The 24691-nt window shown below is 36.2% G+C and overlaps 1 pseudogene; it reads right to left on the bottom strand.

The window, feature by feature from the left end:
- Positions 1 to 10939: 10939 nt before the first annotated feature.
- LOC148696888 (secreted RxLR effector protein 161 pseudogene) lies at positions 10940 to 11695 on the bottom strand (annotated as a pseudogene).
- Positions 11696 to 24691: the final 12996 nt, after the last annotated feature.

Consider the following 24691-nt stretch of genomic DNA (forward strand, 5'->3'; position numbering starts at 1 on the left):
ATTCTCAATCTACCCTACTGTACTTTACTTATTCTCTAATATCACATATGGAATGAGTTCATTCTCGCTCACTAGCGCACTCTTACATTTAGGCACTTATAGGTTTAAATTTACTCACATTTTCCACATCACTACACTTTATGGCTTTGTCACCCTTCTGGTGTCGGCCACCACACTCGATTCGGAGTCCTGGTGGATATTCTGGGTCGAGGTGAGTCAGTTTGGGCATTATTATGTTCATCACACTTGTGATGTAAGCATTCTCAGTTCTTGAGCCTAATTTTCGAATCTTGCCATCTCGTCAAGCACGAAAAACGTGTTAGCTTTTATTAAGTTTTGGGTTACTTAGACAACTTATCAATCTTCTAGAAGAACATTTTGGCGACCGCCTCTAAATTTAAATAAAGTACCTTGCTACCAAGGAAAAGTCCTGTTTTGGATTGAGTTGATGGCCCTGATGCAGGGCTAATGTATCGGTAATTGTGCACCATCAGAGATTTACCTATCAATCTCATCGCTATTCTTCCGCCATCATTACCAAACCTTTCAAGATAGGAAACCACAATCAGTTTTGATTCTTTGGTAGCAACAATTAGTATACCACATGTTAGAATTCCTACAAAGTTTTTCCTTCGTCAAAATTTCTAAAAATGTCTCGAGTGACAATATGGTGCTAAAGTGGTAGCACTCGACGGAAGAACATTTGGGGGACAATCACCTTTGGTCCTCGACTATACTAATCTTTCAAGCATTGTTATAATTTCGAACCTTCAGCAAAAAGATTGTTTTTTCGTTAAACCCCGATTTAAAGTAGGTTATTAGCAAATCTTTTTCTGGCCTTGGGACATTCCAACCAACACTAGTTCCCAGATTTCCTTTTGATGTTGTACTCGTCATTTCGAGGAGTATAGGCATGAGAGTACGAGTTGTTATACCTTTAGATAACAGAAATCATAGAACCAGTAAGTAATTTTCCTTATAACCAACGAATCCAACTTTCAGGACCAATTTCTTACCAATCATCCGAGACCATCCATCCGAGCGGCTCTAACCTGTAATCAACCTATGGTGGCGCTACCAATTGACGGTACTTTTCGATATCTAGAAGTTGTTAACTAGTATTTAGGCGGTATGATTTCTGGTATTGGACTCATGCTAGTATCTAAGAGTGATACATTTTTACCAAAATACCAGTTCACAGTTTCAGGGTAGTGAACAATATCAAAATATCATACGCGAGTTAATTAGCGGCGCGACTGATAGACTAATTAACAGTGACAACCTGAGTCGAAAAAATTTAAATCGTGGAAACTTAGGAGCAAGCCTTGTAAGAGGACAGTAAACTCGTAGTTGTTTAACCTTATCACCCATCTAGATAACCAAAACCTCTTCGACCAATCATCTTTTTTATCACGTTCATAGGTAAACATCAGACTCGAAGCACAACTTAAATTTCTGCTGTAAGAACGATTTGAGTATCGAGAAAGTTATGAAGACCTATTAGTACGAGTCGTAGAGAAAAGAAGTAGTATAGTACGTTTCAAGAACGTATATTTCTGGTGTCATTTCTTAAAATTTTACTTGGGTTATCACCAAATTGTGAAGTAAAATACACCATCGATCCACTTTCTCGTACTACACTTATTCTCCTTGCATCTTATTCAACGATTTCTTCGACTTTGAGAAACCTAATTATAAAAGCTTATTGATTAGGAATCATTCAACCCAACACTTTATGTAGGGCACCTCAAACCTAGTCAAGAGGACGATAGACCAAACCTTAGGATCTTACCTAGATTTTACCAACTCAATCGGGTGATGATTAAAAACCGTTAACCCCTACTTCAAGTTGATGGTCTTTCCGACAAACTTTTAGAGCCTGAGTTTTCGTCCATAGCCTGACGAATTCGTAGTTGTTTTACCGACGATTTTCTCACATACTTCAGCAATGAAATCAAAATTTCGAAACATTGACACTCCAATTCCTCAAATGTTAGCTTTCTTCGACTGGTACTTTTCTTGGGAGACGTGCACTCAATAGACAATATTCTTTTCTTTTTCCCAAAAGGTTGTAACTGAAGAAAATTGAAATCCTCACAAAGTGTTGTGACATTCGAGATATCTTTAGTCTTTTCGATTTTATCGACAGTTTGTTATCGATTTTTCAGCTATAACGTTTTCCTCACTTGTCGATTGAGGAAAGTTAGTTTAGTTTGTAATGTTACATGTGAATAAAATTTCTGACAACCGAAGTGTTGTCTCTTCCTGAACATTATTCCTACGCTTTTATGACATCGATTATTTTGAAATCTACTATGATGTTCTACTAAATGCTTTAACTGCGTATCAATGTAGCGTGACGGAGTCTCACTTATGCTTCCCGACGGTTGAAACTATACGAAATGAACCATCTTATTCATGACTTAGAGTCAACAATTATCTTTTTCATTTGAAAATCAGATCACACTTCTCTGTGGAGAAACATGTCCAAAATCTTTACCCACCTTATACTTCTCAAATACATCTTCATTTGAAAGGAACTAAATTTCTGACAGCGACGATGGAAAAACCAAATCAACGTCTACGATTAAACTATTGTGTATCACCTCGGTTATGCAAACGTAATTACTATTTACTGCAGCAAAAGACATATCCCATTTCAACTATAATTCATAAGTGTTGATATGACGTTACTTACAAATCATCAAGAAATCGTTCGAGTGGTTATAATCCTTTTTCTGTATCCAAATGAAGATGGGGAAATATCACCATAAGCTCCATGTATGAAGTATCTTGTACATATAGAGATTCTGATGATGTTTTGGTGATTATCGACCGACTTGACAAGTCAGTTACTTTCTGTTGGTTCAAAAGGACTACATTTTGGATCACTTGGTCAAATTACTCAATCTTGAATTTATTGGATTTTCTGGCGTTTCGATCAGCATCTACTTTGACTGTGATTCTATATTCACCTCCTTGTGATGGAAAGCTTTTTAGTCAACCATGGGTACGTGTCTACCCTACCACACTTCGTATCATTTTTCTTTAGCAGACATATCGTCTAAGAGAATTGCTTGGACATTGAAGTTTTAGTTGTGACCATTAATTCCTTAATCACCTATCAAATACTTTTCTAGATGAATCTTTATCCTTGGTGATTGTATATTCCGGAAGCTATCGTTGTAGCGGGATGCTATGCATTTAATCCAGTTATCTTGTACTCTAGATTTGATGGACTCATTTTGACTCTCAAATTCTTAAATCTTCTTTTAGCCTTTTTGGCATAATTTTTCACTAAACCCGAGGGAAAGTTCATAATGAATCTACTTGCTGAGGCATATGTGGACTACATTGTTCGGTTACATGGTGTGCATGTCATTATTGTATCTCACTATGATGCGTGTTTCACTTCCAAGTCTTAGGAAGTCTTCTTGAAGGCTATGAGTACTGAGTTTTTGTCCAGTACTACATTTCACCCTCAAACTTATGGCCAGTTTGAATGAACTATCTGGACCTTGGAGAACATATTGTTTTTGTCTGTCCTGCAATTTTAGCATGGTTATGATAGACACCTATCTCTGTATGTGTTACGCACTACGATAGTTATTATTTCTGGTGGGTATGGTACCGTTTAAGGCATTGCATAAAGATTATATGCACAGTACATGATTGACAGAAAAATATTGCGAACAGATGTTCAAAGGATCGAGATTACGATGTAAGAAATTCTGTACCATTAACGAAGTCGCCCAAAAGGGTAGTACGTGAGCGCGATTAAGGCATTAACCGGAGGATTAATGTGTATTTCCCATTGAGGGGCAAGATGGTAATATTGTACCCTCGGGAAAAAATTTCTTGCTTATCGTGACAACAGTGAATTGTCAGTATTACAGGTTGCAGACTGTGATATCAATAACTTATTCATTGGATTCGTTAAGCAAGTAGATGAGTAGGCCCGTCGAAGTTATTATTTTTATTTATTCATTTAGTTATTTATTTATGGTTTGGGCTTGACCCAAAGATACTACAGTTATTCATGGAGTACGTGACGCTACGAGTGCGTAGGTGAAATTTTTCTATGTTCGGTTTTGATTTCAGTACAACTATTTTTGACCTTATGTTTTTATAAAGGTATTATGTACAACCACTCTGACTTGATTTCTTCGTTATATATATATATATATTATTTTTTTTTATCTCTTTTTTTTTTTCCTTCCTATCTTTTTCGAGTATTTTATGTACAACAAGTTATTTCAAATTTCAGGGACGAAATTTTTTAAAGCTAGGTAGATTGTAACAACCAGTCCTTAATTTATTAATTTTAAAATAATGAATCGACGAACATGCCCTAGAAGCGAGTGGGTTGACTTTCGTTGACCGTCATATAGCAACACATATGATCCATTCTTTTAGCACATATGTGCAGTACTCGACGTTGTGAATGCGTGGGCGGAAGCAGAATCAAATTTTGAGTTATAATGAAGATTTTATGAATCATTGAATACCGAGGGTAAATTAGTAATTTCATATTTAGGGGATATTTTAAGTCTAATTTTGTGAGCCGGTGGGGCCCACACCCCATTCATCTCCTTACTCCCGTGTCTCTTTCTTTTTTGAAAACTCTCCCTCATCTCTTCTTCCTGTTGTCTCTCTCTCTCTCTCTCTCTCCCTCCGTTAGCCCTCTCCCCGACTCAGACGAACGCCGATACCGAGCCCAACAACCACCACCTCACCATTCTTCCTTCGGCAAACCACCCAGACCACCATCATTTCCCTTAACGTGCTCAGGACGTCAAGTTTATGGTTCGAAACACACAATGGCCGTTGCCACTATTCTTGATTTTTCTCGGTAATTCCTCAATTTTTCCAACGAAGGTGATTCTCAGGACTCCCTTAATCTTTCTTATCTAGCTATCCTAAGTTTATTGTTAGGTTAGATGTGTGTATTGATCAAGTTTTGGTGCAGATTGACTAGGAAGAAAAGTTCCCAAGATTCCGACGGCTTTGAGCTGTTTTTCGGCCAACTCTGGCCACGGCCAGTCCTCGAATTGGTAAATCCTTGTTCTCCTCTTCCTTAGCTTCATTTTGAGTTATAAATTATTGAAAATAGTGGAGATTCGAGCTTGATATAATTTTCTCAATTTATGGCCTTCTTCTATGTTTGGCTCCGGCAGGTGCAACCCATGAGCCTAATCAGATCCAACCCGACCCGTTTAAAAAAAAAAAAAAAAAAAAAAAAAAGCCCAAGCCCAAACCCAGATCCAAGCTTAGATCCGAACCAGATCCAAACTCAGATCTAAACCAGCCGACCCAAACCTATTTAGGAAATTAGAGGGAATATTCATAACTTTCCAGTTAACTTTAACAGAATATTCTCTCTAAGGATGGAATATTTCGTTAAAGTTAACTGTTGACTATTTGTTGACTTTTGATGACTTTTTCAAAATTTTCTCGAAAACCCTCATTGGCTAATTTCGACGTCTCGAGTCTGTTTTTGACATTCGTATAGTGAAATTCTAAAGTTTTAATGTAGTTGACCGCTGGGGTGGCTCACTTGACTTTTTAGGGTTCACCGTTCACTTTGTCATTGACTTTTTACAAAATTTGCTAGGTACCCGTCTTAGCGTATTTCAACACTCTGATTCCAAATTTTCACTCCGTTTTTCCAAATTTAGTCGCTTTAGTTAAGTTTTACTGACGAGCCCCAACGTTATGCTTAGGTGCATTTACCATTGGAGACTCTAGCTTTCTTAGCTCGGAAGGATGTGACATTGCAAGTACTTATGAGTGGGTCTTTTCTTTTATATAGTATATATGTTTGTTAGTTTCTATTTGTCTATTTCATAAAGAATTTTCTACGATACACGTAGATTAGTTTAACGTTTATAAGATTTAGCGCATTGATAGAAATTTTGAAATTTTACTACATCCTACGGGATGCACAGGTATGCATATTATTATTGATGCATTAATTATATTTATGGCCATGAATAGTATTATGGTGACGTGAATTATCAATTTGCTGTTGTCTAATTTTAATTACGTTATCTACTCATCGTGTGTTACACTGGTGTTAGTACTTGCCTGGGCCAAGCCCAATCTTTCACTTGTATGTTCACTTCGTATCGTATGCTCACTTTGGATCTATTGTTGGTGCCCGTCCTGTCCTAAATTGCTATAGGCAATTAGGACTCGTAGTGATGCACATAGCGCTAGTCTTCACATGATTGTAGTACTAGAGCGTAAATCATTATTACACCTAATTTTGTTCATGTCAGAATATCTTTGCATGAACACATGTGTCAATATGTGTCAATGAGCACTCGATATGATATGTTGTTTATGCAGGATTATGTGATTACCAGACGTTAGATGTTTATATATGATTTATTGTGATGTATTGAATTTTTGGGATATTGCAGGCTACAGTAAGTATTTTCATATTATATGTAGTATGTATATTTTGGAACTATGCTTGTTTTACGGCGAATGGTTATTATGTTTTCAAAAATAAATTTACAAAGCTTTATTTTTAGGCTCACTCACCCTTGTTTTTTGCCCGTCCAGGTTTTAGTGGCAGAACTTCTATGTCGACGAGGATTCTTGGCAAATCTTGGTATTGGAGTTACTTTCAATGGTATAATTCTCAATCTACCCTACTGTACGTCACTTATGCTTTGACATCACGTGTGGAATTGGTTCATTCCTGCTCACTAGCGCACTCTTACATTTAGGCACTTTTAGGTTTAAATTTACTCACATTTTCCACGTCACTGTACTTTATGACATCGTTGCCCTCCTGGTGTTGGCCAACACATGATATAAAATCATTAAAAAAGCAGAAAATGATTATTCTTAAAATACCTAAAAAATATAAGAGTAGATGGATGTTTATGTATTTGGTCTTAAGAGCACACAAAAAATTAAAGATCCAGAACATCAGAACAATAGTTTGAACAATTTAGATACAAATTTCAACTCTAAGCAGGAGTTTGAGGTTTAGCTAATAGAAAAATGTGGTCCAAAGAAACTAAAACTGGATCCTAGCCGTGTTAATGAGATATTATGTATAGAACAATGTTGTGGGTGTAGAAAGCCTAGCAGATTGAATTCCCATTAATAATTCAGTGTGAAATGTGGAGAAACACCGAGACATTACTTACAGAAAGTGAATTAAAATGTGTATCAGTTGTGGCGGTAACAAAGGTCAGGGCCGATCAGACAATGAACAACTTCTTCACATTGTAAGCAAATAAGTGTAAACAACAATGGTTAGGAAATCATTTTTTACTAAGTTGACACAGAAAGAAAAGATTACTACCTTTCCTGGATTTCATAGTTGGGAGTTCGTTTTTTCTTCCATAAACATGACTTTAGAATAAACTAAAGCTGCAATGAACAAAAATTGAAAAGAATTAGAGATTTGTGGTTCTTACCCAAATTTAAGTCTACCCTCAACAAATTTAGTTTGTGCAGCCTTAAATCTGGATCACCAACTTTTATCAATTAGTTAATTAAATATTAATTACTATACTTTATTTCCAAGGTGTCTTTTACCTATATGTCTACTATATACTTTTATTGTGTGGCCATACTTTTATGCCATAGAAACAATATGGCTGGGAAGGAATAGTTTTATGTGATAGAAACAATACATGCAGGGGTTCTTCCCAGTTTACAAAAGCCTCTTTTTAATCATTGGAGTGAAAAATTTAGAAACGCAACAATTAAATAGCTGAAATTGAAGGAACCGAAGCATACAAACTGGAATTCGTTTATTAAAAATGTAAATAAACTCCGCTGCAACGCAACAAAACTAAGTTTAACAATCTTATTTAAACCTTAATAGAAAACTTGTACCAAACAAATAAATAAAGGCCTAATTTTCCAACTAAATAAAACAAATTGATAAAAAGAAGCTGAATCAGAAGAAGAAAATAATAATAAACTGAAAGTTTTCAACCGGGTTTTATCAAAATGTAACTATATAATCACAGGTTAACCTGATCCTCTAAAATGATTGAATTCTCTTGTTTCAAGATTCTTAACCGTGCTTCAACCTAAATGCATGTGTATAGATGTTTGTTAATGTATGTGTAAGAGCAGTTCCACCATGGGTAATAGCCCGGTGGATTGGCTCTCAAACAGGGCGAGAAAGCTCGAGCAACTTGGTCCAGCGTGTGCTGGCGATGGAGCCCGAGTGGGCCCGAGGGAGAGGCCTGGCAGGAGTGGCCAGCTCGAGAGCCCGAACAGCTGGGCAACATCAGCCACGTGGTGGACGGGCCTGGACAGCTCTTCGCAGAGGTCGATCTCGATGCCGATATCCCGGAGACGGAGGGCGAGCTTCTCACCGACGCCGATGACTCCACCACACCACTAGGCGTTCCCATTTCTTTATTCTCTCTCCTTTTCTTCCCAAAAAATAAACAATACAATTTCTTCAAGTTCACAGAGGGGAGAGAGGGAGAGAGGGAGAGAGAGAGAGAGAGAGATGGTGCGGATAATTCCCATGGCGTCTTCAATCAGACCCTCGCTATCCACGATGAGGTTCGCCGGAGCTTCTCGCCTGGGCTTTTCCTTAGCTTCCTTTGCTCCTTCCCGGCGACTCGCTTGCTTCCAACTCGGCTTCAATGGTGGTTTACACCATGATGGTCCGATGGCGCATGCAACGGTATAGCTAGGATCCTTTAGTCCCAGAGATTAAGGTTTCATGGTTTTGGAGTTTGATTTGTTTAATTTTTGAAGAGGAAAGTGGGTGAGAGCTCTCGGAAAGGGAAAACAATGAGGAAGAGGGGAGTGAGAGAGTGGGAAGGAAGAAGAAAACAAAAATGGTAGAAGTTTCGGGAAGAGATTGGAAAAGATAAATTAATAATATAATATTAATTTATACAAATTAAATAATATAATATTAATTATAAATAAAAAAATACTAATATTTTATTACCTATTACCAGGGCTATTGAAGTACAACGGTGGAGATGCAAAAGGCGGTTACTGTTCATTAAGGGCAGTTATTGTTCACTGGATGGATATCATAGTGTATTGCCTGGGGGAGGGTTCACAGGCTGGAACTGCTCTAAGGAGATTGTTAATTAATTTGAAAGGACTATTTTGTAAATGTGCTACTGAATAAAATCTTTAGCAAAGCTGTAGTAGGATGAAAATGTTTAGCAACTGATTTTCTCAATCTTGATGTCTAACTGTGCCCCCTCATTATACTCAACATTGAAAGTAAATACCGTGATGTAGCTGGCTGACTAATCACCTAGAACACCTAAATTCTTTTTCATTGAGAACCAAATAAAGAGTAGCCAATTCCCAATTGGGAAACACTTCAAAAACCAAAAGTAACAATGAATTTGAACTTCAGTCAGAAGAAAACCACAATTCATTTGAAACTTCTAATAAATTTAACAAGAATACATATTATTTTTTTTCCAATACCTTAAAATGTATAAGTAAAACTGTAAACACTCAATCACTATTTACAAACAGATAATCGTTTCAAAAATATAAATCACCAGTAAGGAATGACAAATAATATATACATATATGGGAGCTATTTTGTAAACATATATACTGAATATAAATTAAATTTTTCTAATTATGTTTAGTGTTATCAGGATATGTCTAAGAATATTGAAGAAGTTTTTACAATTAACTACACCTTTGCCTGTTGTCATTGGCATTGATCAGTGGGTGAAACAGAAAATTTCCAAGTTAATTAAAGGTTTTTGCATAAAAAGAAAGCTTGTGTCATTTCATTAAATAATAAAAATTTGCGAAGGTTGAAGGTAAAATTAAATACTAATTAAATGAAGTAACCTGTAACTTTCTCTTGCAAACAACACTCAACGAAGTCGATGCATAAGCTCTTCTCTCCAGGACAAAAAGTTGGGTCATATGTTTTAAGAAAATAAGTCTAAACAAAAAAAAAAAAAAAAAAAATACAAAATCATTAAATTGTTGGATAAATTTGGAATCTGAGCTGTTTTGTTAAAGGAAAAAAAGTGTGAACTTTTTCTGAGAAACTAGAAGCCAAATTGTGATCAGAGAGGAAACAATCATGTTATAACAAAATTCTTAACCACCATTAAAGATGCTTTCATCTCTCTTTGTGATCTCTAATTATCATTTAATTCCAAAATTGATACAATACGACATAGCAGTTTTAGTTAAGCATTGCTTAAAATGATAATTCATAATAAATTAGAGATGAATTATATCAACCTAATGCAGAAAAAGTCACAAAGTTCTGTACCACAGCTTTATAACAATGAAAAAGAAAGATCCACTATAATAAAAACTAAAAAGTGAAAACATTATCTAATTCTTCTCAACAGCACATAACAATTATTATCTTGGACATGGGCAGATGCTTTATGTTCAATTTTAAGTTACATAATCATATATCCCTAAATATCATCACATAATAATGTTAGGGTAAATTACATTTTACTTCCTCAGGTTTGGGGTTAATTTCAATTCCTTACAACATCTTTAAAATATTTCAATTTCATACATCTGTTAGAAAATCCGTTAAGTAAACCGTTAAATGATGACGTGTCAAATATGGGATCTGTTGGAACCAGAAACTTGCAAAGGACTGATGTAATGCAAAGTTCGAGAGCTTACAAAACAAAACCGGGATAATTCTTATTAAGCAAAACAAACTGCATGGCTATTAAATAGCCTTTACATTTGAACATGAAAAGAAACAACTACTTCCCACGATCAAAGGACCTACGATCGTGGTGGAGACTACGTTAAAACAGGAAACATGCAACACGTCCCTTAAGTGTAGGGATTATTGGTTCTAAGAGATAAAACAACCCTAAAAACTAGGAACCCTAGCTGTAAATCCTTATCAGATAACGGCTAGAGTGTTAAACAATTATAACATCCTCCCTTAAACTGAATACTACAGCTATTCAGTTTACTCCTGAAGCTTGCAAACACCCAGTAATCCCCGCAACTTCAGAAACAAGTCGACCTTCAACGGCTTCGTGAAAATATCTGCAACTTGTTCCAGAGACGAGCAGTGCACCAGTTCTAAAACTTCGTCCTTGACCAAATTTCGAAGAAAATGGAACCTTACATCAATATGTTTGCTTCGACCATGCAACACAGGATTTCTTGATAGTTTGATAGTCGAAATATTATCACAATACACCACTATTGGACTCCGTTGCTCATGGTTAAGACTCTCCAGAATTCTTCTTAACCAGACCACCTGGCATGCACTTGATGCTGCTGCTATGAATTCTGCCTCAGTAGTGGATAAAGTAACAACTGGCTGTTTCTTTGAGGACCAAGAGACTGCGCCCATATTCACCATAAATACATAACCTGAGGTGCTCTTCCTATCATCTTGATCACCCGCATAATCACTATCGGTGTACCCAATCAACTCCTCAGTTCCTCCCTTCTTGTAGAATATCCCCAAATCAGTAGTTCCTTTAACATATCTGAGAACTCTTTTTGCTGTCTGCATGTGAACTTCAGTTGGACGCTCCATGTAACGGCTAATCAAACTTACAACAAACATTAAGTCAGGGCGTGTAGCTGTTAGGTACATGAGACTTCCTACCATCTGTTTGTAAACAGTGCCATCAACCTTTATTCCTCCTTCATCTTTTGTAAGTTTGAAACCAGGAACAATGGGATTTAGTACCGAGTTGCATTGATGCATGTTAAACCTTTCCAATATCTCTTGAGCATACTTTCTTTGACTAATAAAGATTCCTCCAGAACCTTGTATTACTTCAATACCAAGAAAGTATCTCATTTTTCCGAGATCGGTCATGTCGAACTCCACCATCATAGATTTCTTAAATTGTTCAAACATCAACTTATCATTTCCAGTAAAAATAAGATCATCGACGTAAAGACATACTATCAAGATCTTACCTTGTTCTGCAGTTTTGATGAATAATGTGTGCTCAAAAGGACATTTGTTGAATCCTTCCTTGTCGAAATACGACTCTATACGACTGTACCAGGCTCGGGGAGCCTGCTTGAGTCCATATAGAGCCTTCTTCAGTCGATACACTTTCATCTCTTGCCCCTTCTGTTCATACCCAGGTGGTTGATCTACAAATACTTCCTCATCTTAGGGGTGGGTTCAAAAAACCGAAAACCGAACCGGACCGAGGCCGAAAAAAACCGAACCGAAAAAAAACTGAACCGAAATTGTCAAACCGAACCGAACCGAATCTGACCAGTTCGGTTTCGGTTTTTGAGGCTCGGAAACCGAACCGAACCGATATATATATATATATATAATTTTTTTGAATATTTATAAATAGTTTAGTCATACAATCATAACAAAACAGAACCTGTTGCCAAGTTGGTTTCAGTGAAACTTTACAAGCATGGAGGCATGGGTTCGAACCCTCATGCCTCCAGGATTTGTGAGATTATTTTTAATTTTTTAATCTTTTTAACAAAACCCTTAACTGTAACCCTAACCCTCTTTTTAACAAAACCCTTAACTGTAACCCTAACCCTCCTCCTCCTTATTTTTCATTCCGCCTGGCCTCTTAATATGAATGTGAACTTTCATATTTCCTTTTTTTTTTTTAATAATTTTGGAGGGAGAAAAAAAAAAAAAAAAACCGAAAAAAACCGAAACCGAACCGAGAAAAACCGAACCGAAAAAAAATCGAACCGAAAAAAACCGAAAAAAAATTGAACCGAACCGAAATTTCGGTTCGGTTTCGGTTTTGAGAAAAAACCGAACCGATTAGAACCGAACCCAGCCCTACCTTATCTAACTCCCCATGCAGAAATGCGGACTTGACATCAAGCTGATAAATGTCCCAGTTCTTTTGCGCAGCAAGCGAGATTACCATGCGAATGGTGTCTAGACGAGCAACTGGTGCGAAGACTTCTGCATAGTCAATCCCATATTGTTGGCAATAACCTTTAGCAACTAGTCGAGCTTTATGTTTATCTACTTCTCCATTCTCGTTAAGTTTCGTCTTGAATACCCATTTTACTCCGATAGTTTTCCCTCCAGGTGGTAGCTCGACTAATTCCCACGTACTGTTCTTCTCGATTGCCTGTATTTCTTGATCCATGGCCTGTCTCCATATTTCGGATGTCACTGCTTCTTCAAAGGTTGTGGGATCTTGATCAGTAAATAGTGCCAATTGAGCCATACCCTCATTCTCCTCATCGGATAGGCCCTGACCTGTTTCGTAGTCCCTCATCCAAGTTGGTGGTCTTCGAGTTCGTCTTGTGAAAGGTGAGACTTCATCAACTTGGCTGTCTTCTTCAACTACTGATCCACCATGATTAGATTCGGTTTCAATTTCTTCATTACTTTCAGCCTCAGGATTACTTGTCATCTCAGTGCCATTTTCTTCATCAATATCCCATTCGAGATCTGCCATAATGACTTCCTTGTGATTGTCATCCCAAACCCACTGCTTGTCTTCTTCGAACACTACATCCCGGCTTATGATTATTTTCTGTGAGACAGGATCAAATAATCGATAAGCTTTAGACTCTTCACTCACCCCAAGCAATACACATTTACAGCTCTTGGCATCGAGCTTCACTCTTTTATTGTCAGGTATGTGAGCATGAGCAATGCACCCAAAGATTCTGAAATGGTCCACGGATGGTTTGTGTCCATTCCATGCCTCCTCAGGTGTCTTGTTCTTCACGGCAAGAGTGGGGCATCGATTCAACACATGCACTGCCCAGTTAACTCCTTCTGGCCAGAAAGTTTTTGGAACTTGCTTGGCTGACAACATACTTCGCACCATGTTCATGATGGTGCGATTCTTTCGTTCTGCTACACCGTTCTGTTGGGGGGTATATGCTGCAGTTAATTGCCTATGAACTCCATTCTCTTGGCAAAAGTTTGTAAATTCGTGTGAAGTAAACTCCCCTCCTCGATCTGTTCTTAAGCTTCTTATTGATGTCCCAGTTTCCTTCTCTACCCTTGCTTTGTAGGATTTGAACGTACCAAATGCTTCGGATTTCTCTACCAAAAAATAAACCCATGTTTTTCTGCTGAAATCATCTATAAAGGTGATAAGGTACCTCTTTTTGCTGTTTGATGCAGGATTAATTGGTCCGCATATGTCCGCATGCACTAGTTGTAGTATCTCGGAAGCTCTCCATGTGCTTTCCCTGGGAAAAGGGTCTCTGTGTTGCCTCCCTACCAAACAGTCTTCACATACCCTTTGAGAGGCAGTGAATTGAGGCATTCCTTCCACCATATGCTTCTGTTGAAGTATTCTAAGCCCATTCCAGCTAAGATGCCCATAGCGACAGTGCCAAAGTCGTGCTTGATCAGTGGTTTGAGACGAGAAACATCTTTGTTCCTTTGGTAGTCCTCGAGCTGATATTGCAAACATTCGATTAGAACTCATCTTGGTCTCCATGATTAGACCTTTCTCTTCGTGAAAGATTTTGCATCTTCCATGTTGGATAAGTATTGAGAGTCCCTTCTCTTGTAATTGTCCGATGCTTAACAAGTTGTTCTTCAAATCTGGTACATAGAACACACTGGTGATCACGTGTATCATACCATTTACCTCCATTCGAACGTTTCCCTTGCCTTGGACAGTTAAGCTGGAATTATTTCCAAGCTTCACTGATTCTGTGAAACTGCTGTCAAACTCACTAAATAGGTCCCTCTTGCCACACATGTGATTACTACATCCAGAATCAAGGAACCATGTGTGCTCCGCTGTTGCCTCATTGAACTCCACGAGTGCCATCAACAAAATCTCTTCTTTTGTCTCCACATAGTTTGCTTTCTCCTCCTTAGGTTTCTTTGGACACTCCCACTGAAAATGCCCTAGTTCATGGCAATGATAGCATTCTAGGGTTGACTTGTCTAGCCTTCCTCGTCCTCTTCCTCTTCCTCGATAGGTTCCTCGTCCTCGTCCTCATTGCTGGATTCCATAAGTAACCTGAAGAGCATGTTCATCCTCCTGATGTCGACTCATCCTTTGCTCATGCACCAAAAGGCTGCTCTGGAGTTCGTCGATAGACATGGTATCTAGGTCATTCGATTCTTCAATTGAACAGACAACATAGTCGAACTTCGTTGTCATGGATCTCAGGATTTTTTCAATGATCACCACGTCGTCCATCTTTTCTCCGTGAGTCCGCATCTTGTTAGCTATGGCAAGAGTTCTGCCAAAATAACTATTGACTGTTTCTCCATTCTTCATGTGCAGCACCTCGAACTCCTTGCGAAGGGCCTGCAGTTGTGCACGTTTTACACGTGCAGTTCCTTGATACTTTTGCTTCAAGGAATCCCATATATCCTTTGTTGTGTCTTTCTTCAGAATGGTCTCCAAAATGGACCGATCTATAGCTTGGAACAAATAGTTCTTGGCCTTCAAGTCTTTCAGCTTTAGTTCATCTAAGAACTTCTTCTGTGCTTCCCCAGTTTCCGATCCTCCTGCTGCTGCAGTAATCCCGATCTCCACCAAGTTCCAATACTCTTTGGAACGAAGGAAATTATCCATAAGCATACTCCAGTGGTCATAGTGTCCATCAAGCTTGGGAATAGCTGGTTGTACGTAACTATTCTCAGACGCCATGGTTGTATCTCTCCGCTTAGGTTGCAGACTCTCGATCAGGCCCCGGAGTGGGGCTCTGATACCAGATGTTGGAACCATAAACTTGCAAAGGACTGCTGTAATGCAAAGTTCGAGAGCTTAGAAAACAAAACCGGGAGAATTCTTATTAAGCAAAACAAACTGCATGGCTATTAAATAGCCTTTACATTTGAACATGAAAAGAAACAACTACTTCCCACGATCAAAGGACCTACGATCGTGGTGGAGACTACGTTAAAACAGGAAACATGCAACACGTCCCTTAAGTGTAGGGATTATTGGTTCTAAGAGATAAAACAACCCTAAAAACTAGGAACCCTAGCTGTAAATCCTTATCAGATAACGGCTAGAGTGTTAAACAATTCTAACAGGATCCACAATTGTGCTGACATGGCTACCAAATTTGTGCCACGTGGCAATTTTTTTTTATTTTTATACATTTAAAATATTATAATAATTAACCCTATTAATAAAAATTAAAATTTTAAATAAAATAAATAAATAAATAAAACCATCTTCTTCCGCAACCCATTCCTCTTCCTTGCAACCCAAACACCTCATCCCCCACCCCACCCCATCCAAAACCCCAAAAAACCCCACTGTTCACCTCCCCTCCCATCCAAAATACCCACCACAAACTTCTCTGACGTCGCCGCCACCACCTTCTCCCTCAGCAGAGCTCCGCCACGCCCTTTGACCAAATCGAGATTTGGGACGACCTCATCGCCACCGTCGACCCAACTGGTGAGCTTGGTCCTCTGTGCGCTTAGAAGTCGGGACTCCAACAATGTCCTTCAATTCGCCGGATTTGAAGAGCTCATCGAGCTTGAAGACCATGAAGGATGCGGTGGAGTCGATGCCAAGGTTGAGGACCATTCCCGATTTGATGTACTCGACTGCCTTGTCGATGACGAGCTTCTTGAGGCATTGTGGGCGGAGAGGAGGGATAGGGAGGAGGAAGCCATTGGAGAGGTGGAGGGAGAAGTGGGTCGGGGGTTGCAGAAAGGTAAGAGGGAAGGAAGGGGATCTGGGTGTGGGTTTGGGTTTTGTTTTTTTTTTTTTTTTTTTTTTCTTCTAAATAAATAGGGTAAATTATTATAATATTTTTAATGTATAAAAAAAAATAAAAAAAATTTGTCACGTGACACAAATTTGGCAACCACGTCAGCTCTTAAAGGACCAATAGATGGAAAATGTAACGGATGTATTATATTGAAATAAAACAGTACATGAGGTATGAAAGTGAAATATTTTGAAGATGTTGTATGATGTTGTAATAGATCTCAAACATGAGGTGGTAAAGTGTAATTTACCCGTAATGTTAACATCCTCCTTGGTTCTCTTAAGACCAATCATCCTATTTCTTGCCATAAAAAAACCCTCATTTTACCAGTTATGCCACAGCCAATGCTTTGAGCATGCATTACTTTTAACTTGATTATCGTATGATGAGAATTAGGATAATAATAAAGATATTGACAGTGGTATACAATAGTTCAGATTAAAATATTTGTAAGGAAACTCCATACCTGCCAACATGGAAGCAATAAGGAAAAAGGAATGCATATTCTACTTTACCTTCTGAGTAGCACTTGAAAGCTCTTTTTGAACTCTCCTGTGCTCATCCGAGTGGGAATGTTGTGATCACCCAGTGCCTACACAAATCAACATCCCATAAAAATCATACAAAAGAAAAATCTAAAACAAAAGCAGTAATAACAAAAGTGTTAAAAACTCTAAGAAAATTTCAATCAAAAGTTCAAGACTTAATTCACAGGAAGCTCTGTGAGTAAATTTGTGGGGCAAAAAGTTTCCATCAACGCATTCTCTTACAAAAAATTCTTTAAATACTGATTTCATGCAATCCAGTAGCTAAATTTTTAAACAAGAAAAATTTCTTTAACCCAAGTAGGAAGGGAAGAAAAATTCCTTTCCCAAATGACTAACATGCCTCCTTCCCAGATGAAACTACATCTCTAAATAATGAAACAGTCCTTACAAAATTCGAGGCTTAAAAATAAAATAAAAATGAAATTCAAAAGAAATCAAAACAACTAAAAATTCAAACATTTCTTAACAACCATTCAGTAAAGGATCAAAAAATCATGCCGTCAAACAAATTTGACAAAAAAAAATGTACTGAATTCAAGTTGAAAATTGCTTACCCAGAAACCGAAACCAAATCCCTAACCATTAAGCACCGCAAAACCCTAGAAATCACCAATATTCATTTGCTACCAAAGCCAAAACCCTTAAACATACAGGACCGGAGAACCAAGGCCCACCAAAAAATCTCAGGAATAGTCGAGAATTCCTGAGAAAATTCAAAATTTTCGGCAAAGATGGTGTTTTTTTCGATTTGTTGGAAGGCTTGAGGGTTTTTGGGATTTGTTGGTTTCAGGTTGAGATTAAGGGGGAGCAAGTGTCGAGAGATCAGAGAGTGGTTGCACCATCACCAACACTTCCTTCCCCTCCCAGATGGCCAACACCCATACATCCAGCCTCCTCCTTTTCCTAGATGACTAACATTCGTACACCCAGCCTCATTTCCTTCCCACGATGACCAAAATACGTAATTTCACTGTGCAACAAAGGAAGAAGGCTGAGAATTGTTCAGCAAATGAGGGGCATTTTCACTAAATTTTTAGCGACAAGTAATTATCCAAAAACAGTTAATAAATATGAACAACTTTTCAGTGACAAAAAAACCGTTTGAAGATCGCCACTAGCGACCATTTTATATTTTTTTCTTTGTAAATTTTATTTTCAAATTTTTAATAAACACATGCATAACATGCGTACAATGGCTAGTTATCGTTTAAAAAAGGTTTTTATTAGGTTTTCTTATATATACATATTATCTCCTAGCTTTGGCTTAGGTTTCCCCGTGATGCCTTTGTGCTAGAAAAACAATTCTACCTATTTCATTTAGCATTCCATTTCATTCATATCTTGAAACAGATTGAGCGATTGAGCACTCTACCTTCACTTTGCTGCCACCCTAGCAACACTATCACCTAGCTTAGTTGTCATATTTGCGTTGGAGTAAGATTTTCTTTCATCCTATTCTCATCTCTTTCCCTCCCCTCATTTCACTTTGCTTTTTGTCTTTTTTATCTCTATAAAAAAATCAATATAAGATGTTGACGTGGCTTAATTGTAACTGTTTAAATAAAAGGAGAGAAAAGAAGAAAGAGATTAATAAGGGAGAGAAACCTCCTCCATTTGCGTTACATTCTTATCAAACTTCACTACAATATGTTTACACCTTTCATGCCAACTTTTTTTTATAGCTGCCAAAGCCCATCAATTAGCAAGAAGTCAGAGCCACTTTTTTTATTCTATAAATAGCAGTTCATTTCACAATTTCATTCACACCACTCTTTAGTCACGTTGCATGGATGCATAGTAGTAGTCTTGCATGCGTAATATTTGTATATATTATGTTAAACATATAGAGAAAAAAGAAAGAGAGAGCTAGGATTTGAGGTGTGGAGATTGCTAGTAGGCTTGTTTTGCCAAGGTTTTAGTTATCGATCGAGGTGAGTGGTTTATGTAGCGTGTTAGAAAATTCTTTATTTTGTAACAAATGAAAATCTGAAGTATCATCAGATTTTACTCTATTTTCAAATATCTCTCCATTTTCAAGTTAAGCATGTGTGATTTCGTGTATCATTTTGATGTGTATATATAAATATACTATGTGGATTGTTGAGATTGTTCATGGAGAATGAGAACTCTAGTGTTAGGTCATCCGAGAGATATATGTACATGGCACATGGATAATAGGGTAGAATGGCCAATATAGGGTAGGGCAGAATGGCCAATACAGGGGTCATGTAGTGAGCTACATATTTTGAAGGATAACCAACACGTGAAGGGATAATGTGATGTGGAATTATGCGACCTGATATGTGATAAAGCTTTTGATATAATTATACTATTTTCTAAACGAACTAAGGAATATATCTACAAAACAGGCTAGATGAGCTGAGGTTGTGTAAGACGAGAGAGACAGAGTTTTGTTATTTATTAATTTACAATTGTAAAGTTTTTAGAGCTATTTGTATAAGAGAAGTTTATTTTCAACCACGTATTTCTTCTATTTTCGTTTTTGATTTTGCGTTCGCTGGAAAATTTCATGTCAGTGTTCAACAATGACATAAAAAATAGCAATAGGTTCAACTTTAAACATCTTCAATTATGTTTTGCTGGGTAAGTTTTTTGTTTTGTTTACATGTATGCACAATATATATAAATTAGATAACTTATGGGAAAATTCATCACTTAACTTTTTTCTTTAAAGTCATTGTTGAACAAAAATATTGAGATAAAAAAACTGGATTGGCCACGGGCCAACAAATTGGATTTGATCGATCACGAAAAAAGTTGGTTGGTCATATAATAGTATTTATAAAGTTGCTTTTTCCATTAGAGCAATTCACCTCATCCCAATTATAGGCAATTGGGCAATTAAATCCCTCAGAACTCACAGCCCAATTAGTTGGGCTATTCGTGGGCCCAGTACCTAAAAGATCCTTTCTATTTTATTAAAAAAATTTGTCTATACATTTGAACTCATTACCCCATTGAAAGTCTTCAAATAAGAAGTTTCTTTATTATTTTTATGAGAGAGTTCATTGATTGTTAGTTCAATACATTCTTTAATAATATTTGGATTTTAGAAATAAATAATTTTCATGAGATTTTTTTTAAACAAACGATAGTATCTACACCAAGGGGTTGGTGAATGAGCTAAACCTTACGATGAGTTTGCCACAATAATATGGTTCAACTTCATTTTTGGCAAGAATCGAACCTGAGACCTTTTACTTACAAGTGAAGAGGAATACCACAAGACCGTAATACTAAGTGGCTTTTATGAGAATTTTAGAAAATTAGAAAACTCATGAAATTCACACCTTGAATCCTTGATTGCTATAATAGAATCATCTTATAGTAATTTGGAAAAAGTATTGTTTGAAATAACACATTATTAGGCCTTCCACAATAGGCGAGTGAGTGCAATTCTATTGTATTGAACTCATATGAAAGTTGCATTTCTATAGTGGGCCGAATAATTTAAGTATGATAATGGTATATTAAACTCATGAATTAATACCAATGTATTAAACTCATGAGTGGTATACCAATAAATTGAACTTACGCTAGTGTAATAATAGTATATAAGTATTAAACTACCTCATTTTCATATATAAGTACCACACTCACTCAAATTATTAGGCCTTTTAAGCAAAGTGATCTTTTTTTTTTTTTTTCTTTTTTTTCCTTTCAAAAAATGGGGATTAGGTGTGGGGCTCAATCCATCGAACTTCAACAATCTGAACCGTCTATTTTGTAAGTCTCGATTCATAAATCATCCTTACAAAAATTTAATTCAATTAAAAACTATTTGCCTATTTAATTATCAAAATAAAATTTCATTGTTTCTTATATAACAAAGTATTTGTTAATTTCTTTGAACTCAATTAGATGTCTTAAACATTTCTGATTTGACTAATATTTTGCAAAGATGATCTATGAGGTGCAACTTGAAAAATAAATGGTTCAGATCTTTAAAGTTCGATGTAGTGTGAACCCCACAACTAATCCCCATTTTTATATAAAAAAAAATAAATAAATAACGATTCATTCCCTTAAAGATTTCCCTCAAACTATTGTGAAAAACTTTAACTACAATAATATTATTCTAAAACTTGCACTTTACCACGCTTACCAAGTTAAGTTTGAGAGTTTTATTACAGAAAATCTCAGTACAATAACTATATAAGTTAATATAATTTTATCAGTTTCCTCTATATGAGTTTTATATTTATTTAACTTTGTAACAAAATTACCAAAATACATTTGTCAAAAAATAAAAAGAAAAAGCAAAAATTATGTGAAAAAAGAAGAAGAAAAGGGAGTCAAATGCCGATAGCTCCAGACAACTGCGAGTCTGTCACCAGAGAAGCGAAAAATGACGTTCTGGCAGATCAGATTTGCACTTTACAAATTGCATTTGCACACGGCACCTGAAAACAATGCGCTGCCTTCAATTCGCACATCGTAGATGGATGGCTCCATTCTCTTATATATATGTAGATTCATATATTCTAGTATTCATTAATTTTATGTGAGACTCTGTATTTTTAAAATATATATTCATTATTTAAACTATTTATTAATAAAATTCTCTTAGTCAACTAAAAAAAATGAAAATACCAAATTAATATTGTCAACAAAACGAAATAAAAATAAACAAAATAAGAATTGTGGGCAACATAGTAATTAAATAGAAAATAATTTTACTATTTTTTAAAGGCCCACAACTAGGTAACCATATCATTTGCCCCTATCTTTTCTTTCACATTTTTCTCCCAAATAAGATAAATTTTTAGCGATAAAATAGTTATCCAAAACAGTCGCTAAATATGAACAATTCTTTATCAACGAAACACCATTTGAAGATCGCCACTAACAAATTTTAGCGACCATTTTATATTCTTTTACTTTGTAAATTTTACTTTCAAACTTTTAATACGCACATGCATAACATGTGTAAAATAGATAGTTATCATTTTAAAAGACTTTTTATTAGATTTTCTTATATATACATATTATCTTCTAGCTTTGGCTTGGGGTTTCCCCGTGATGCTTTTGTGCTAGAAAAACAATTCTACCTATTTTTATTTAGCAATGCAATTCATTCATATCTTGAAATAGATTGAGCGACTGAGCATTCTATTTTGATGATTATAGGAAGTTATTTAGTGGACGTGTCCTCCATTTGAGCCATGCATTTTTTTTAGCACAATGGTTTATTTTACATTAAAGGGAGGGGAAGTTCGGTTAAGTCATACAATGGACAATCTAATTTAGTATTGGATTTACCATCTACGAGATTTGAATATAAAACTTTTCATTTACAAATGAATAAAAATGCCACTAGATTATATACTGGGTGGCATTTGAGCCATGCATTTGACAACTTCATTTTATGGCAACACTATCACCTAGCTTAGTTGTTATATTTGCGTTACATTCTTATCAGACTTCTCTGCAACACTTGCACCTTCATGCCAACTTTTTTATAGCCGCCAAAGCCCACCAATTAGCAGGAAGTTGTAGCCGCTTTTTTTTATTCTATAAAATTATAAGTAGTAGTCCATTTCACAATTTTATTATATGAATTGTTATTAACATTTAAAAAATCTCATTTTATACTCTAAATTTTCTATATTTGGAAAGAAAAATACACTTGCGAGGAGTGTAGAATGAGATTTTTGAAGTGTTAATAACACTTCCTTTTTATTATTTATGCCAATCTTTAGTCACTTTGCATGGATGTATAGTAGTAGTCTTGCAATGCGTAATATGTGTATTTATTATGTCACATATTTGTATATATTTTGAGGTGTTATATATAAATACGTTATGTGGATTGTTGAGACTATTCATGGAGCATGATAATTTTAGTGTTGGGTCTTCTGAGAGATAAATGTATGGGGCACGGGGATGGTAGGGCAAAATGGCCAATATAGGAGTCATGCAGTGGGCTGCATATTATGAAGGATTACCAACACGTGAATGGATGATGTGATGTGGAATTATGTGGCATGATATGTGATAAAACTTTTGATATAATTATACTATTTTCTAGCGTGAGCAAACAAACATTATCGCTTGACTATCATAGACAGTGATTGTTCCTCACCCTCACCCTTTAATTTTTTGGAGGAATATATCTATATGACGGGCTAGAGAAGTTGAGGTTGTGTAAGTAAGACAAGAGAGATAGAGTTTTGTTATTGTGTAAGTAAGACAAGAGAGATAGAGTTTTGTTATTTATTTAGTACAATTGTAAAGTTTTTGGAGCTATTTGTATAAAAGAAGTTTATTTTCAACCACGTATTTCGTCTATTTTCATTTTTATTTATTTATTCGCGCACTGAGGATGGAGTTAAGTTTTGCACCCACCACGAATATGGGGCGTGACATTTTATGTTGAGACTGGACATATATATTTTTTATTAGGCAAATTCAAATTTAAAGACAGATTTTGAGGAAAACTATAACATCCTCATCCTGTTTAATTTGGACAAAGCCATAATTTGTGGCCAGTGCATTTATAAGTATAGGAATATTTACATTTTTGCTCCAATAACATAACTCATAAGCCACTGGCACCGATATCAATTTTTGGGTTGCTGGAAAATTTCATATATGTTGCAGTCCTATTAGAATAGGAATGTGATTGTGTAAATTTTAATAGATATGAAAATATATCTTAGGAGTAAATTACCTATTAAATGTTGTAATCCTAAAGGGTAAGGAATTAACATTCCTTACTACTTAAAGGCACAAAGGGGTGGAATAACACACACCCACAATTACACATCCCTCTCCTTCTCTCTATGCCGCACCTTCTCTCTCTTTCTGGCTTCCATAATTGTTCAGTAAATTATGCCTATAACAATATCAATGTTCAACAATGACGTAAAAAATAGCAACATGTTCAACTTTAAACATCTTGAATTATGTTCTGTTGAGTAAGTTTTTTGTTTTGTTGAGAAAATTCATCACTTTTTTTTTTTTTTTTTTTTTTTTTTTGAAAATCATTTTTGAGCAATGATATTGAGATCGGAAAATTGGATTGGCCGCGGCCAAAAAATTGGATTGATCGGTCGTGAAAAAGTTGGCCGGTCATAAACCGTGGTAGAATTACGTGATAATTATGTAATTATATTAAGTTATAATGGTATGTATAAGTTATCTTGGTTGACTTTTTCATTAGAGCAATTCCACCCCGATCCCAATTGCCTAAGCAATTGGGCAATTAGATCCCCCATAACTCAAAAATCCTTCTCCACCTCAGCCCAATTAGACCATCTCCAATGGTTGGGCTAAAAGCCAAATTTTTTAGCCCGGAAAATTTAGCTTTTAGCCCAGAAACAGCTTTTCTGCTCCAACCATTATAGCCTAAAATTTTAGCCCGAGATTATTAAAGAATGAATTTAGGCTTTTTTTTTTGTTAAATTAATTTTTTTTTAAATAAATATGTAGACTATCGTAAATTAATTTTATGAACATTTTAA

This window comes from Pyrus communis, chromosome 5 (genome assembly GCF_041283825.1).
Source record: "Pyrus communis isolate YQ-2024b chromosome 5, ASM4128382v1, whole genome shotgun sequence".
NCBI classification, from domain to species: domain Eukaryota; kingdom Viridiplantae; phylum Streptophyta; class Magnoliopsida; order Rosales; family Rosaceae; genus Pyrus; species Pyrus communis.